Source organism: Musca autumnalis, unplaced genomic scaffold (genome assembly GCF_047663935.1).
Source record: "Musca autumnalis isolate F117 unplaced genomic scaffold, ASM4766393v1 scaffold_1, whole genome shotgun sequence".
In the NCBI taxonomy this organism is placed as follows: domain Eukaryota; kingdom Metazoa; phylum Arthropoda; class Insecta; order Diptera; family Muscidae; genus Musca; species Musca autumnalis.
The window spans coordinates 63524549-63534473 of NW_027411644.1; positions in this window are offsets into that span (position 1 = coordinate 63524549).

Genomic DNA, 9925 nt, shown 5'->3' on the forward strand with positions numbered 1-9925 from the left:
GGCACCTCCTGGGGCAGAGATAAGGAGACATTGATAACGACCTATAAGGCCATCGGTCGGTCTGTCTTCAATTATGCTGCCCCGGTTTGGACTTCCTTCCTGAGTGACGCCCAATGGAGAATCCTGCAGACGACGCAAAATAATGCTCTCCGAATTGCTACGGGTTGCGTCCAGATGTCACAGGTGGATCATCTTCATGAGGAGACCAAAGCAAAGTTTAGACTAAATCGGTTACTTTCTTCAAGAGCCATCTGAGCATTAGTTAAGCGAAAATGTTTGAACTTTAGCTAGGGCGGTAGCTGAAGGTGTGGAGCGGTAAAATCGTAAAAAATTACGGGTTGCTAAGATGGGACCAAATCGGTTGATTCGTTCGCTGATTATTGTGCACGCCAGCCGGAAAGAAGGAAAGCGCTCAATGGACTCCAAATTTTTTTGAAACGGATTTCGTTTAAGCATAGGACCTATATTGTGATCAAGACAACAATGACTAGGTTAAGAGTGGTTTAAAAAATTAACCTGATCTGAGAGGTGCCCTTAAACGTCAATTAAGACATACACACATATCTAGTAAAAATTATATAATTGTAATCCTTGGGACCCTGATAACAACTATATATATATATATATATATATATATATATATATATATATATATATATATATATTTCCCGGGGGAAGTCCATACTTCCCGAGATATGGGTCTTGACATTTCGGGAAAGTCCTACTTTAACACCACTACTTTATTTATGGGCACCTCTCGGATCTGGCTGAAATTTTCACCATAGGTAGTCCTTGGGACCCTGATCACAACTATATATATATATTTCCCGGGGGAAGTCCATTCTTCCCGAAATATGGGTCTTGAAATTTTACTATTTTTACTTGGGCAATATGGGTATAATTTTAAAGCTCGTGGTGAGTACTTTTCTTTGCAATTACGACTTTGCTTCTGATTACAACAATATATAGCTTTTTTCGGGAGGAGTCCATACTTCTCGAGATATGGGTCCTTACATTTTAATATTTTTACTTGGGCAATATGGGTATTATTTTAAAGCTCGTGGTGAGTACTTTTGTTTGCGTTTACGACTTTTGCTCCTGTCCATAGGAGAAAGTCTTAAATCTCGGCCGAAGGCCGGCTACTTAAAGAAAACTTATAATTTTGGAAAAACTTTTGTTCGCGTAGCCCTCTTTTGCTCCTGTCCATAGGAGAAAGTCTTAATAGCAAAGAAAAGTTGGTACTCACCACGAGCTTTAAAATGATACCCATATTGCCCAAGTAAAAATGGTAAAATGTCAAGACCCATATCTCGGGAAGTATGTACTTTCCCCGGAAAAGTTATATATCGTTGTGATCAGGGTCCCAAGGACTACCTATGGTGAAAATTTCAGCCCGATCCAAGAGGTGCCCATAAATAAAGTAATGGTGTTAAAGTAGGACTTTCCCGAAATGTCAAGACCCATATCTCGGGAAGTATGGACTTCCCCCAGGAAAGATATATATAGTCGTGATCAGGGTCCCAAGGAGTACCTATGGTGAAAATTTCACCCCGATCCGAGAGGTGCCCCTAAACGAGACTTGTTCCTCCAAGAGGTCTTCTAAAGGAAGATTACCCTTCCATGAAGTCTTCAACAGATAGAAGATCCAAGAGGTCTTCTATAGATAGAAGACCCCCATTATCTGTAGGGACCCCTTCAAGAGATAATAGATAAAAGACATCTTCAATAGGTCCTCTATGAAAAAAGACTCCTACAGAACATCTTCCTAGAAGAACTTCTATAAGGACTATTCAAGAAATTTTCTCTAGAGATATATTTCCAAGATGTCGTCTATAGACGGAAAAGAGTTTCTTAAGATAGAAGACCCCCCAAGAGGTTTTCTATAGGCAGAAGACCCCTCCGAGTGGTCTCCTATAGCAAAATACCTCAAATAGATCTTCTATAGATAGAAGAGGCCTACAAGAGGTCTTCTATAGATAGAAGAGCTCTACAAGAGGTCTTTAGTAGATCGACGACCCCTAGAAGAGGTCTTCTATAGATAGAGGGCTCCCTAAACGAGACTTGTTCCGTACTTTGGATTGCAGTTTCTTTTAGACGTAATTAATACACATAACAGCGAGTCGCAGTCGGATCGATGAGGAACACAGAATTGTTTTTACCGGGGAGAAAATTAGCTAAATATTAATTGAAGGATGAAATGTACTTACCCAATGGAATTCAACTAGCGGATCTGCTTCATTTGCGTTGCAGTCTTTTCAAGTAGGTAGTCGATATATTTTTTTTGATGCACTCAAAAATGTTCACTATTATCACTTATTTCCTTTCCCAATCTACTTCATTCTTTTTTCAATGACTTTAGTTTTTAAATAATATAACTGTTTGTTCCACCATTCTGCAAAATTGCGACATTCTATTATCAGACGAAACAAGACTGAACACGAAATTTGTTTATTTAATTATAAAAACGTTATTAAATTGTTTACATTTTGAAAAGTTGTACAAGTTGTCACCAGCGTCAATGTCTACACAATACAGAGTTGTATTGAAAAGTAGTAAGCGATGACAACGTTGTTGTTGTAACATTGAAACGCAACGTATGACGCATGGGAAAGGATGACGTAGGGTTTCAAATTTCAATTCCATTGTAGAGTTGTATAATCTAGTTCATTTGAAAGATCTAGTTCAACAGCTCAGCTCTTTAAACTGAACTAGGTCAGTAATCTAGTTCATAGTTCACTGTCCAGTTCAATCATTCGGATCAAAATCGTTCACCGGCTCTTAATCGGTCGTTTGAAGAAACGCATACATACACCAAATACAAACAAACAAAAGACTAATATAATTTAACTACTCCATAACAAAAATATTACATTTGCATAGTTTTATTGCATTCTTAAGGAAGATTAATTAATTGAATTTGGATTCGACATATTGTCATATGTTATGTCTCGTATGTTTTTGTAGAAATCTTCATTTTCGGACAGCTATTCCATGTACCTTGATCCAAAACATAAACAAACTGATCACATTACAAAGGCATCCCTTAACATAGACCACGCCGTCACTTTATATATTTGTGAACGACATGTTGAACTAGATTGTGAATCGTTCGTTGATCGTACGGGCACCGACTGATTATAGTTCAGTGAACTATAATGTACTATATCGACTGTTCAATTGAACTAGTTCGTTCATGAACTATACAACTCTATTCCATTGCGTATACCTAAAAATAAATCCTCATAAAGAAGTTTAATCCGGTAAAAAGCTCTAATGCAACGGCGTTTAGATCGAGTACAGCACTAAAGCAATTTCATAAAATTACTCTACTATGTCCCGGGCCACACTAAGAGTAATTTCACTGAAATTTTGACATGAAAGTAAAAGAAAATGTAAAATAAAACGGTCTGTTTGTTTCATACATATGTAAAATAAAAAACACCCATTATGGGTACTTTACACGATATGTTTTTTACATATGAGTTGTCACTTTGCATATACATTTTGTATGGGAGAAGTGACAACTCATATGTAAAAAACATATCGTGTAAAGTACCCATTACACTTCGGTCATGTGATGGCACAATTACCAAGGTAGTGGTATCACACTAGCCGATCGAATATGAAGTGTCAAATCCCTTTATAAAAAAATATTTTGTTGTAATTTCCCCAACAACATAAAGAAAGTTTTGACATGGGTCATGTAAAACGTCTTACTCTACACGTTGGCTTCACGATAAAATGAAAGTGCATATATTGATGTGAACGTAACTATAATTATACGCCATACGTTAAATTTCACGCCGTTATGCGGGGCATACACTATACTGCCAAACTGCACTGCCAAATGAACCCTTGTGTACGTGTGTGATTGAATAGTGTGTGGCATTCCTTCAATCCATATTCCAAAAATGATGAATTTTCCTCCAAAACTCGATTTTGGGTTGAAGTTTTCCAATTTTTTTAATTTCCTCACAAATAATATTTGTTGTTTTCAAAAATTATTTGTTGGTTACTTGGAAAATAAACAAAATTCATCGGATTGAAAGGGGTTCATTTACAAAATCAAAACTATTTTGATTTCAATCCTGCCAAAACTACTTCCAAATACATTGACAAAAACTTCAAAATTTACTAATACTATTACAAATGCTGTCCTGCATGCCCATAGTGTATGCCCGGCATTAGATACTACTGCTTGATGCAACTGTGTAGTTTTGAAAATCGTTCTGTTGCAACATTGATTTTGATTTTTGCTTTGGTGACAAAAAGTGCACGTTTAAACTTGTTTACCTTTTGTAATTATTCGCGAAAAATGATTATCTCGATTATCAAAAAAATCGTATCTCTCTTAAAATCACATTCGTTGCAGATGTAAACAAGACAAGTTCAAAAGACATTAGGTAAGTGTTTTGAATTGTAATCTTTAACATTTTTATTTTTAAAAAATTTGGAACATGAACATTCCTAGTTTGACTATAAAATCGTCCGAACGATTTGATATTTTCACAATAGATAGATCTCGATGCCCTGATTATGAAAATATAAAATTTTACCGGCGGTCATTTCCCGTTATCCGATTATTTGAACCTAAATTATATATAACCGTAGCAAAGACCCTTGAGGCTTTAGTCCTCCCCAGTATCAGGAATAGCTATCAAGTTGCTGATCATCAGCATGGATTTCGGAAGCGGCACAGCACGACAACAGCGCTGCACGCCATATCCACATATATTTGTCAAGAACTCAACCAGAGACCGCCGTGTGATAGAATAGTGATGGTGGCACTTGACTTATCAAAAGCCTTTAATACAGTCAGACACTCCACGCTGTTTGAGGACATTGAGCAGACAACCCTCCGGCCAAGCTTGAAACGTTGGATAGTCAACTATATGTGTGGACGCCAGTCGTACGTGGAATTCAGGAACAAGAAGTCCTAACCCCATAGAGTGAAACAGGTAGTTCCCCAAGGTGAGGTGATATCTCCGGAAGTGTTTAACCTCTACCTTTTCTGTATTCCGTCCCCTTCAGACGGCATCGATCATGCCTGACGCCATGATACCTTCCCTGATGACATCTGTGAGAGACTGAACTCCTATTTAACCGATTTTACAACCTTTTCCACTCGAGGAATATGTAGATTTCCGCCACAAAATCTACAGCCACTCTGTTCACTACATGGACAGCGCAGTTTGGAAGAGAATTGAATGTCGTGGTCGACGGTAGCGCGCACGCCACAGCTATTTGCGACAAACTGAAAAGCAGGAACAAGGTCCTCAAGTCCCCTACAAATTTTATCAACGAAAGGATATCAAACCGTTGCAAATATATATAACTTCCTTGGGGAAATTACCGTTTCATTCTGCCTATCATTGAATTTATTTTCGTTTATTTCACTTTTTAATGGCACATCCATTTGTGGTTAAATCCTCCTAATATATGTGGAGCTGTCTTGCAGTGCATTCGGCAACTGGACTGGTATCTCTGAAGCTTGGACGTGTTTGCATGGAGTTGAATGTGGACAGCCTTAAAAACTGCCCCCATCTCAATTGGTTCTGATTAATAATCTATAGATTTGTTGTGTTAGATGAGCAGCTCAACCAATGTGATGTGTAGTGAGGCAATGTGTTTGCCTGTGATGTTGCTGCTCGCTGTCCGAAACTGCAGGAGGATGTTGATTTAGTATTTTATTTCATCGATGTATATATAACCGTGTATCCCAGAAGTCTTATCTGTGGATGTACGGTTTCCATGGAGATCGCTATCGGCTGTCAGTTTATACGTCGCTACCAATGTCCCTTTACTACAGTGGGACTCATTCACGCACAATGCATGAATAATTCTGAAATTTTGTTATCTCCTTGCAGGAGGTGGAAAATGCTCGGGTGACAATTGGCCCAAATGCAGTTAATGGGCGGAATGTATAAATTAATCATAACCTCAGAATGAGGAGGAACTGATGGAGATGTCACTGTAAATCTGACTTTCCGCTGCCTGATAAATGTGCGACCTCAACCATGACCTCCCATAACTCTATCACGTCGGATGATGTTGTAGTTCCCAGGCAGATTAAATTATTAATAGCCTGTTCATTATGTCCTTGTTTGGAATGAAGATGCTGAGCATTCGGAATTGGAAGTCACTAGAAAGCTAGGTGGAATGCTGGTCGTAAACAGGAAGAATAATTAGTAGATTTCCTAGCGTAGATACTAGCAGAAGTACTACAGTAGACACTGGTTGTTGTTGTGGTAACAGTTTTGCTGATTCTTCCTAGCTGTATCCCCTGAAATCTATAATGTTTTCTGGATGGGTGTGATTTATAGGATGAGAGTGTGGTTAAGTATGGAATGTTAATTGAGGTACATATATGGAATTTCCATTATGTTCGCAGATGAAGGAATTCCGCAACTAGTAATGGCCGGTTCTAAATCAATAGGGAGGGCACAAATCCGTGGGATCGGCTGAGAATATGTGTTTAGTATTGTGGGGTCTCTGCAAATTTCCTCAACACTTTGGACTATTCTCGCATGCTATGTGTTAAGGATGGTTGAATATCCAGATCTATGTTGCCAACCGAAACTGCTGGAGGATGTTGCTGAAGTTCATTATTTGATACCCGCTTACATCTTACTGAACTCTTTGGGTATGAATCGCCCTCTGAGAAGCAGCAAGTGGCCGTCTTCTATGTCAGATGGTATAACATCCTTGATGTCGGGCTGTATCTCCGTATATGTGTCTAGGTGAGGGTTACTGTTCCACGCTGTTGTGGTTGCGATGTTTTCGCAGCAACACGTTATGTTGCTGAACTGACAGAAATTTTGCCTCTTGATGCAGAAGGTCCACACTCGACATCTGGACACATCCGGTTACGGTTTGCAGAGTGTTTATCTGAGTGACTTAATGTTTTCCCCTGGGTATCGCTAACAAAAGAGGTCCTTATTACTGAGCGATTGAGAGCTTTGTAAGTCGCTTACCTCATGAGGTACCCGATATGGCCCTCAGTACCTTGCTCCACCTCTGGATATTTACTGCATGTCTCGAGAAGGTTAGAAAATTGTCGAATATGACTGCGAGTATTCTCGGATTCTGGATGGTTGGTAGTATCCGGTCTCCGACTTTGATATTCAAGGACCTCCTCACCTCCTTGCTCCATGAAGTGAGAAGCGTATCTTCTTTCCCGCAAATAAGTTGAAAGCGTGCTTAAGTACGTGTTAATTCTTCCCTCCAGTACATTAATGTCTATGACAGAGGCAAGTATCGTGCAGTCGACGGCTTCTGGGGGAAGCAGGAAAGTTGCAGACGTAAAAATTGAACAGCAGAATAGAAATAACTCCTCCCTTTGGCAAGGCAATTTCCTTTTTTGCGACTCTTTGACATTTTACCTCCCAACAACCATCTTTTGATTTTGTGTCACAACTTTAGGCTGATGATGGGATGAGTGGACACATAGCAGCCCACCTCTAGCCGGTATAGAGATCATACTGATGGCTCTAATATGGAAACAGGCACAGGAGCAGGTGTCTATAGCGACTCCCTTGGTATACAAATCTCATACAAGTTGAACGAAAATTTTAGTGTCTTCCAAGCCGAAGTTTTTGCGATCAGGAAAGCTGCGGAACTGACAAACAACATGAAAGGTGACATAGCTGGACCGATGACAATTTTTGTCGATAGCCAAGCGTCCCTCAAATCACTCAAGTCCCATCATATCAACTCCGCGGCAGCCCTTGACTGGAAACTCGCTTTGGAGTCACTAAAATCAATCGTCACCTTGTGTTGGGTCCCAGGACACTGCAACATCAAAGGGAATGAAGCAGCCGACGAACTTGTACGCCGCAGATCCGAGTTCACCAAACATCGAAGTTGACAACTCCATTAAGCCACCACTGTGTCACTTCATGGGAATAATAGAACATGGATGTCGCGATAAGTTTCGTCAACTATGGCAAAATACACGCAGCTGCAATACTTCAAGGGCAATTTGGCCAGTCCCATCCAAGCCAAGAACCGCCTCACTGCTCATGATGAAGAAGTGGCCAAGGTAAAGTTTGAGTTCTCCATATTCCTCTCAATGAAGCCAACCACCTCATGCAAGGCAGACTCCACAGATTTGCCTTTGATATAGGCGTGATTTGAGTTGCTTATAGAGGCGGTGTCTACATGGCTCCTTATCTCCAGATCGATCAGTCTTTCGAGAGTCTTAAGGATGATAAACTGATGGGTCTGTAGTCCTTTGGTGCAGAGTGACTAGGTTTTCCCGCTTTGGGAATGTAAGTAACTTTTACCTCTTTCCACAGACCCGGTACATACGAGAGAGTCAAACACGCCCTATAGATCTCCTCCAGGATTTGATATAAACGTGGCGATGCAAACTGAAGCATCGCCGGCGTTATACCATCCGGTCCAGGTGACTTATATGGCTTGAAAGTGTTGACAGCCCATTTAATCTTATTTCTGTTAACCATAGGCTCTTGAATTTGGAAGTCTTCACATTCATTATTGACGGTGTCCGCATCCTTACCGCCTGGGAAGTGCGTCTCTGCCAAGAGGTTAAGAGTCTCAGTAACAGAGTCTTCCGATGGATAATCTTCGAAACCTAGCTGCGTCGTTGACTCATTCTACTGACTCACAGAAATTAACCCAAGATTTTTTCTTAGCTCGCTTGAGCTCACTCTTGTATTTATTGAAACTCACCTTGTAGGAGTCCCAATCAATGTCGAGTTTAGTCTCATGCGCCCTGTTATATAGTCGCCTGGTGGATTTTCTAAGCTCGCCAAGTTCCTTGTTCCACCACACGGGCTGAGATTTCTTCCCAGGATAGGTTAGTGGACAGGATGCCTTATGGTAACGGAGAAGAACGTCTGTAAGATTATTTACGGTCCCATAAAGATCATCAACTGTATTAATATTAAGAGTTAGTTCCGTGTACTTATCCCAGTTTGTTCTTCGCGGGTTCCTATAAGGAATTTGGCGACCTCCGTCCAAAAAGTCATCAAAGAATATCTTCATATGATCCGAGAAGGAACATTCTTTAGATACCCTCCAATTTCTTAGGACGGAGTCATCTAGATTAGAGAGGGTTAGGTCGATGACCTCCTCCATATCCCTAATTTTAAAGGTTGGATCATTACCCCTGTTACATATTCGTAAATTCACAGATTTATGCTGCGGGGCATTGTTCGTTCCACCAGAAGACAATGTTTCCTTAGCTGACCTAACCATCTTCCTATTGAGACCAGCATTTCCAGCCGCTTCACCCTTGCCTTTCGGAGCAGAATCGGGCTTTGAGGCAGAGTCCTTTACCGGTCGGTCACCACTAGGGGTGCCCGTTGGTTTGGGGGTGCACTCATTGACCTTTTCCTTTACCTGTCGGTTCGGAACAGGTTTCGGAGCAGCACATTTGCCAGAGGCAGTAGGCTTAGCCGGCGCCATTGATGATGTCATTGTGTTTCGACGCTGTCAAAAGATTTGGATAAATCCAGAGCTACGATTGTCTCTTCGGCAGGTCGTGTTTTGTTTAGGCCATGTTGTTAACGACGTCAGTGAGGTCTGCGGGTGGTGCTGTGCGCATTTCTAACACCATGTTGGTGATTGAGCATCTGTAGAGGTGACAGTAGAGATATAGGGCGGTAAGATTCTCCCCGGCTAGCTGACATTTTCCATTTTCGTGTTGATAGGTAATGGCAGGACATCTGCTGGAAACATATGTTTTTGCAACTGGACCTACTTTTTTAAGCATGACCAATGGCATGTAAAGGGTATCCAGAACTTTGAATGGATTGGCTGTGACTATAGCTGTGCTCACATCCTCCAATGTGAATTGGAATGGAGGCCTCGATGTTAGCTCTCCTTATGCTTGATATTTTACCCAGTTTTGCTCAGCTGAACTTCTGACAGAATTTTAGAGCGGCATTTCATGGAATCT